The 7,386-nt window shown below is 46.7% G+C and overlaps 1 long non-coding RNA gene across 1 annotated transcript in view; it reads left to right on the forward strand.

Annotated features, from left to right (window-relative positions):
* LOC112549962 overlaps window positions 1–6,412 on the forward strand; it is a 67,101-nt gene extending 60,689 nt beyond the window's left edge. Inside the window, exon 4 of the long non-coding RNA XR_003093614.1 lies at window positions 6,047–6,412. This is a non-coding gene — a long non-coding RNA (uncharacterized LOC112549962). The remainder of the gene's footprint in view (window positions 1–6,046) is intronic.
* The last annotated feature ends 974 nt before the right edge of the window (window positions 6,413–7,386 follow it).

Genomic DNA, 7,386 nt, shown 5'->3' on the forward strand with positions numbered 1-7,386 from the left:
GCCCCATCCCCCCCCCACCCCCTCTCCCAGCCTTGTCAATGGCTGCTCTGCCCACCCCAGGTCCTGCCTCTTTGAAAAAAAGCCCCAACTCAGCGGGTGCTGCCAGGGGGTGTGTGTGTGGGGGGGGGGGCAATCCCTGCTGCCCCCCACTGCATGGGGGGCTCTTCATGAGCCCCTTGGCTTCCCCGTCCTCCCCAGCTCCAGCCCTTTAAGGAAAAAAACCCCGAGAAAATGCCAGGACTCTCTGTTCCTGCTAGTGGGGAGTGATTCCTGCTGCTGGCCCCTGCTGCCCCCTGCCATGTGGGGGGCTCTTTCATGAGCCCCGCAAAGCCCTGAGGCTGCTGCATGAGTGGTGAGTCCTGGGGTTTTTCTTGGTTATTTTTTTCCTAAAGGGATGGAGCTGGCCCAGGCGGGGCACCCATGGCGAGGGCTGGGACAGCGGGGGAGGGTTGGGGACTCGTGACAGAGCCCCCCATGCAGCATGGGACAGTGGGAGCAGCAGGGATCTCCTCCCCGCCTGGCAGGACCCGGTGAGTCAGGGGTTTTTCTTAAAGTACGGGGAGCTGGGTCAGGCAGGCAGGCAGCGGGGGGGACTGGGGGAGGAGGCAGGGGTTGGCGGGGCTGAGGGAGCAGGCAGGGGATGGGGTCTGGCAGGGGCCCCATGGTCCCCTGCCCCTAGTACTTACCAGCTCTGTGTCCAGCTGTAGCTCCCTGCTGCAGCCACTGTGGTCTGTCTGAATCATCGAAGCTCTCCGAATCTTTTCCAAAGATTCGGAGAGCTTTGTATCAATTCAGGCCTTTTAATTGGTCCCCTGATTCAATTTGGATTTGGAGATTTGGCCACTGAATCAAACCAAATCTCCTCCGAATTGAATCAGCACCTGAAGCTTTGCACAGCCCTAGTAGCCAGCTTTTAGGAAGGAGAATGTTTGATTGTTCAAGCTATCCACGCCCAGCTGTCTAGGGGGTGTAAGTCAAGTACAGAGCAGGTCAAACTGGCCCAGATGATGGTCATCAGTGAGGCTACTCAGTGAAGAAGGCTGTAACATTATTGGTTGATTGAACTGAGTGATTTGGTAGCATCTCTCTTTGGAAGGGGCGTAATACTTAGTGTGAGACTTAGCTAAGTAGCTGTGGCCCCAGAGGCAGGCACATGGTATTTTTCCGAGAGAAGCAACCCATTATTTTTGTTGTTTTATTTAAATAGCATAAATAGCTTGCAGAAGGGAAATAGGATAAGTGCTGTTGGACCTCATGAATGATCCTTGTAATAGGCTAGGGAGTTGGCTACAAATACTGTGTAGAGGGCTTTGTCATTTAGCTCAAGCAGGAGCAGTTCATGCTTGTGATGAAATGGTTCAAAAATCCTGGTTTCCTTCCAAGCAGGTTGGTTCCAGGAGGTTAAACCTGGGATTTCCAAAGTGGCCTAGGGCAGTTAGAAATGCTACTCACAATTAAGAATCAGTAGGAATTGGGTGCCTAATGCCCTTAAGGTAGAAAATCTCATTCACTTCATTGATTTGCCTGTCACCCAGTGCAGGGTGATGACATTTTACCCAGTCTGTGAGGGAGAGGAGTTTCCCTAGAATAAGGTCTTAGGCAATTTATTCATACAACAAAAAATTGGCCTTTAAAGTGGCTTATTGCCCCTTTGCACCACTTTAATGGTGCAGCTGTTTACACATGTCAGCAGCGTAATGCGCTTTAATGGTGCGGCTGTTTACACATGTTGATGGCATAATGCACATGAAATGACTTTTGGATGCAGCAAAATGAAACATGTCTGACGTGTTTTAATTTAGTACCTTAAACCTGTGGAGGGAAGCACTGGGCCCCGTGCAGGCAGCTCGTGTAGGCAGCCAATGCAAGCAGGCTCCACTGATGGAAAAACAAAGCAGTGAGCCTGATCTTTTTTCTTTTTTTTTCTTCCCGGAGCCTGCCTGCCTTCCTTCCTGAGCTGCATGGGGGCCTGGTGCTTCCCTCCACAGCTGTGGTGCCCCCCAAGACTGCCCAGGCTGGGTGCCTGCAGACAGGTTCCACCTGGGGGGTGCTGCCACTGCCATGGAGGGAAGCACCAGCCCCCCTTGCAGCTCAGGGATTGCTTGGCCCACTGGCAGCGTTTCCCCCCCCCCCCCCCCCCCGCGGGGGGGGGGGCCCCCCCCTGCCACTGGAGAGGCAGGTAAGGATCGGGCCTGACCCATGTGTACACGCCACAGGGGTCTACTTCACCCTAAATTGAAGCAGTGTTTTTAAAAGCTCACTGCTTCAATTTAGGGAGAATTAAACTGACATAAACCCCCGTGGTGTGTACAAATGGCCTTACAGTCTGTTACTGATGTCTTCTAGTACTGTATATGATACATTACAATATTTGAGTCCTTTGGCGTATTTAAACTCTAGAAGGAGATTGGGTAGAAATGGCACCTAATGTTAGCAAAATACAGAATATTTTGTAGGAGACCTTGGTTGACAGTACTTCTGACTAGGACTGGCTGGAAAACAAGAGCTCTATTTCACAAAAAGTGTTGAGAGCTTTCAAAATTGTTCTCATTTGCTGCCAGAATGAAAATGAGACCTTTTGAATTTCTTTGCTACCAAATGAAGGCGTGTGTACCCTTCTTTGAAATAGCTAATGGCATAGTGACTAGGATACTCCTTTCACCTGCAATATGGGAAGTATGGGTTTAAATTCCTGTTCTAGAACAAGGGCTTGCATCTCTGTCCCTGAACTCTTGGAAGACTGGTTGTCTCATTCTCTCCCAAAATGCCCTTATGGACTTGAGAAAGTTTCATCAAAGCCAGAATGTTTCCACAAAAAAAAGTTTTATGAATTAGCATTTTCTAGTGAAAAAGGATTTTGTCCAACAATTTTGAACCTAATGTACTTCTAACAAAGGAGATTCACACTGGATAGAAGGAGTCATCTAAAGCATAAAAAATAGCCCAGAAGAAGGTACATTTTTGTTTAAGTGGGACAGGGTCTAGGATGCAAATGGTAATACATGGTGTGTGCCTCTGTATCACAGCTGACGTGCCTTGTGAAGAGGAAGGTAAACTAATTCTATTATGGTAAGACAGACAGAGGCATAAAATGATAAGACAGACAGAGGAACAGATTAGAAGAAGATAGAACAAGGATGCTTAAAATAAAAGCAGAGATGTAGGCAGGGCTGGGGAAAACCAGAAAAATGAAGGGCATGAAAGTAATGGTATAAAAAAAGTAGTGGACGGGTGACACAAACCTCCATATGAGGTTAACTTCACCCCAGCCCAGCATAGAATTACCTTTGAAAGAAGTAGAGGTAAAACTTTAACAGTGCCAGTTACATTGATTTAGATATTGTCTGTCCATAGCTATTCTGGTGTAACTGTTCAAGGCAGGGAGGTTAAGTGCTCTTCCACTGGATTTGGCAAAACACAGAAAGAGTCATCCACTCAATCCTAGTGTAAATTACATTGGCATACAAAATTGATATAAATCCCCATCTGATGATTTAGCTATAACCAAAGAGGAAAAAGTGTGCTTTTGAAGAGTCATTCATTAATAACTGCTGGGGCTTTACCATTCCCAGTATGTTGGGTGAGAAGGAGAAGCATTGGACATGACGGCCAGGTTTTGTGAGCCCATGCAGTGGGACCATGGGAGGAAGGAGGAAGAGCTTGGCTTGGCTTGGCTACAAGCTCATGAGTTCAGTTTTGGCTGCCATGTTATTGGAGAAGGAGAAGGAGAAAGGTCAGTCTTCAGGGAGGAACAGGTCAGAGGTTGGAAGAGGGGCTGCTGGGGTGCTCAGTTAGTAACTGTATTGTGTATCAGGAAAGAGGACCAGATTAGGGATTTGAATGAGAAAGATGAACAAAGGCTGAGCTGGGGGGAGGCTTTCAAAAGGTCAGAAGCAAAGTAGAAAAATATAGAACCAGACCTCCAGAACCCAAGAGCAGGTTACATAAATCCTCTCTTGACTTCACAAGACCTTTTGTAGTGAAAACATCTGCTTGTTATGAAACACTTCCATAACACACAGACTCCTGGCTCCTCCTATCCTCCAAGCAGGGCATTGCTCTTCTGATGTGAGATCCACTCCCTGGGAATAGGCAGACTTGTATACTGCTCTGACCGGATGCACATACGCCATATACTGATCCCAGTGAATTCATCCCCTGCAAACATAAAATATTTACAATTATTGTTTTTTTGAGATACTGTAGGTTACAAGGCAGCATCTCATGGCTTGAATATACTTTCTCTGTAAAGTCGATGGCTACTAAGAAGTTAAGATTGCGTGTATAAAACCCCCAAATCATTAATAGGTATCTCCTGGGATGGAACGTATTATGCTTAGTTGTCCAATGGAACTGAACCCTACTGACACACATCCACATTCATACTGGAGAGTCATATCATTTTCTAATAAATTCAGGCATTGCTGAATGGAATTCTCTGGTCTGCATCATGGCAGAGGTCAGACCAAATGAACATAGTGGTCCCCTTTGACTTTAAGCCCTGTGTGAGAATTCTAATAAAGAAATCCACTTAAATTTAGTAGAAGTAGGTAGAAATATCTCCTACTTCACGGACAATTGTATTAACATCGTCTAGCTGCATTACAGTGGCATTGACAGGCCCCATGGGCTAGACGGTGCAATGGAAGACAGTACCTGTTGAAACACGCTTATTGTCTAGGCCTGTGCAAAGCGGCTAGTATTCACTTCGGATTCAGCCAGTTTCGGGGGCATAGATTTGATTCGGTGATTCGAATCACTGTCCCAAATTAATTCAGCTGCTGAATCAGCCAGATCTCTGAATCAGCCCCATCCCCTGCCTCCTCTCAATGGCTGCCCCGTGCAGTCTCCCAGCTCCCAACTCTTTGAAAGAAAAAAAAAGAGAAGTCCCCACTCACCTGCTGCTGCCAGGTGGGAGGGCAATCCCTGCTGCTCCCCATTGCCCTGTGCTGTGGGGGGGGTTCTGCCACGAGCCCCTAGAAGCCCCGAGGGCATGGCAGCATCTGGGGAACCCAGGTTTTTTGGTTTTGTTTATTAAAGAGCCAGGAGCTGGGGTGGGCAGGACAGCCATTGGGGTGGGGGCTGGGACAGCAGGCGGGGGTTGGGGGGTTCATGGCAGAGCCCCCAATGCAGTGTGGGGCAGTGGGGATCGTCTCTCCCTGCCTGGCAGCAGCTGGTGAGTGGGGGCTTTTTTTTTAAAGGCCGGGAGCTGGGGCGGGTGGGACAGCCATGGAGGGGCTGGGTGAGCAGTCAGGGGGTGCTCAGGGGGGCTGGAGGAGCAGGCAGGTCATGAGGCCTGGCGGGGATCCCTCTATGGTCCCCTTCCTCTTCTCCAGCCCCTCTCCCCCGCCTGCTACTTACCAGCATGGGGTCTGGGTCCAGCTCTTTGCGGCAGCAAGCGGGGACTGCCCAAATTGCTAAAGCTCTCCGAATCTTTTCCGAATCAATTCGGAGAGCTTTGAATCGATTCGGACCTTTTCACTGGTCTCCTGATTCAATTCAGATTTGGATATTCGGCTGCCGAATTGGGCTGAATCTCCTTTGAATTGAATCAGCACCGAAAGCTTCACACAGCCCTATTATTGTCTTAATTTGGGGGGAAAAAAGGATGGATCAGGTCAGTGAATACAACCCAGGGTACTGAGAAAGGACTCCAAAAGCAATTTTGGTTATATAGGGTTATAATGGGCATATTGTTAATTTGTGAATTTAGAGGTCTTCTGTTTAAGACAGACAGATATGTTGATTGGCAGCTATTGTTACAGTTCATCAGAGGATTCCCAGTATCTGATCTCCATCTTTTGTGTTGAGGCTGTTGGAGATCAGGCAGATTATGCAGAGGTCATATCTGGTCCATAGATGGAAGATAACTCATAGGGATGGTCAGATCTGCTTGAGGGTACCCTCAGCCATCTTACTCCTGCATGGCACTAAAAACTTTGCCCACTTAAGGATCTAAGCCAGACCTGAGCCTTTCCAGATAGGTCTAAAATGCTCTGTTAACTTTCTTTACCACCAACCCTTGCCCTTACCTCTACGTTTGCAGGTTCCATTCAGGATCAACTCTGCTGAAACACTATGCAAGAGCCTGCTCTCTTCGTTTTTCTGGCACAGCTACAAGTGGCTAGGAATGGAAGTGCTGTGAGAAAGCTTGTGCTCCATTCTCTGCCAAATTTTGTATTCCCAGTGGGGTCACATTAAGAGATGAGGTCAGTGGTATGCATTAAGTGTCATTAAGTGATAGAATTAGGCAGGGATGAATTTTTCCCAAGGAGGAGAATTTTCTTCTCTAATCTGCATTGCAGATCTTTTGCCCTTGATGTGTATTTAAAGCATATGGCCAACTACAGTACAAACACTGACATCAGTGGAAACCATGCTTAAGCAGGTGCAGCGCATGTAGTGTTTAGATACACCCTAGTGATAAGAGATCTGAACTTCCAGTCTGGGATGAGAATGTCCATCCTTCCTCTGAAAAAAAATAAAAAAATTATATATATGTGTGTGTGTGTATTCTTTATGGTGAAGCTTGCTGTATTGATGTGAGTCACATAAGAGAGGTCTGTTAGTAATTTATGAAACTCATTAGCAAGATATTAAATCCTAACGCCATGTTGTGCTTCTAAAGTGTTCTGATGAAGCATTTGTACTGCAGGGGTGGTCTACTTATAGTATCTGATAGGCTAACAGTAAAACAAACTGGTACACTGAAAAGAAAATGGCAATTTTAAAGTTACTATCTGGATCCATCCATATATAAATCTTAGAGGGACTGTTATTGCATCATTTTGGCAAGCAGATAGGAAGAATTCTCCAGTAGGATTGTGGATCAGAGATAGGAATATAAGGTATTCATGGTACCTGTATGTATTGCATTAACTTCTAGAGAAGGAGCCTGACAACTTGGAGCTTCCAAGAGTAAGTTCTTGCTGCAATCTGGAAATGTGACAGGAGCTTGTCTAGATAGACCTGGGATGGCTTTCAAGTAGGCCCTAGCAGTACAGTTCTCCAGGCTTAACCTGTTGAATTTGTATCAAGGGGTCTGGATGGGTTTGACCAGTCTCTGATTAAACCTATGTAAACTTTTCCTGAGACCATTAGAGTATTTTCTGTGCTGCTGCAGCCTGATCCAAATCCCAGTGAAGTCAATGAGAGACTGGCCACTGGTTTTTAAAATAGGCCTGCAGTGCTGTCCTTTTCCTGAGTCAATGGACTTCCCCCACCATAGTAGACTCAGACTTATTCATCTTTGTATTCCCTCATTTCTGAATCAGGAAAGTTCTGGGTATGTTCAACACAGGGGTCTGTTATCTTTTCAAGCAGCAAAAAAGAGGATTTTTTCCATAGTCACAGTTTTTCCACAGAAATGTATTCATAAGAGTTAAA

This window comes from Alligator sinensis, unplaced genomic scaffold (genome assembly GCF_000455745.1).
Source record: "Alligator sinensis unplaced genomic scaffold, ASM45574v1 scaffold140_1, whole genome shotgun sequence".
NCBI classification, from domain to species: domain Eukaryota; kingdom Metazoa; phylum Chordata; order Crocodylia; family Alligatoridae; genus Alligator; species Alligator sinensis.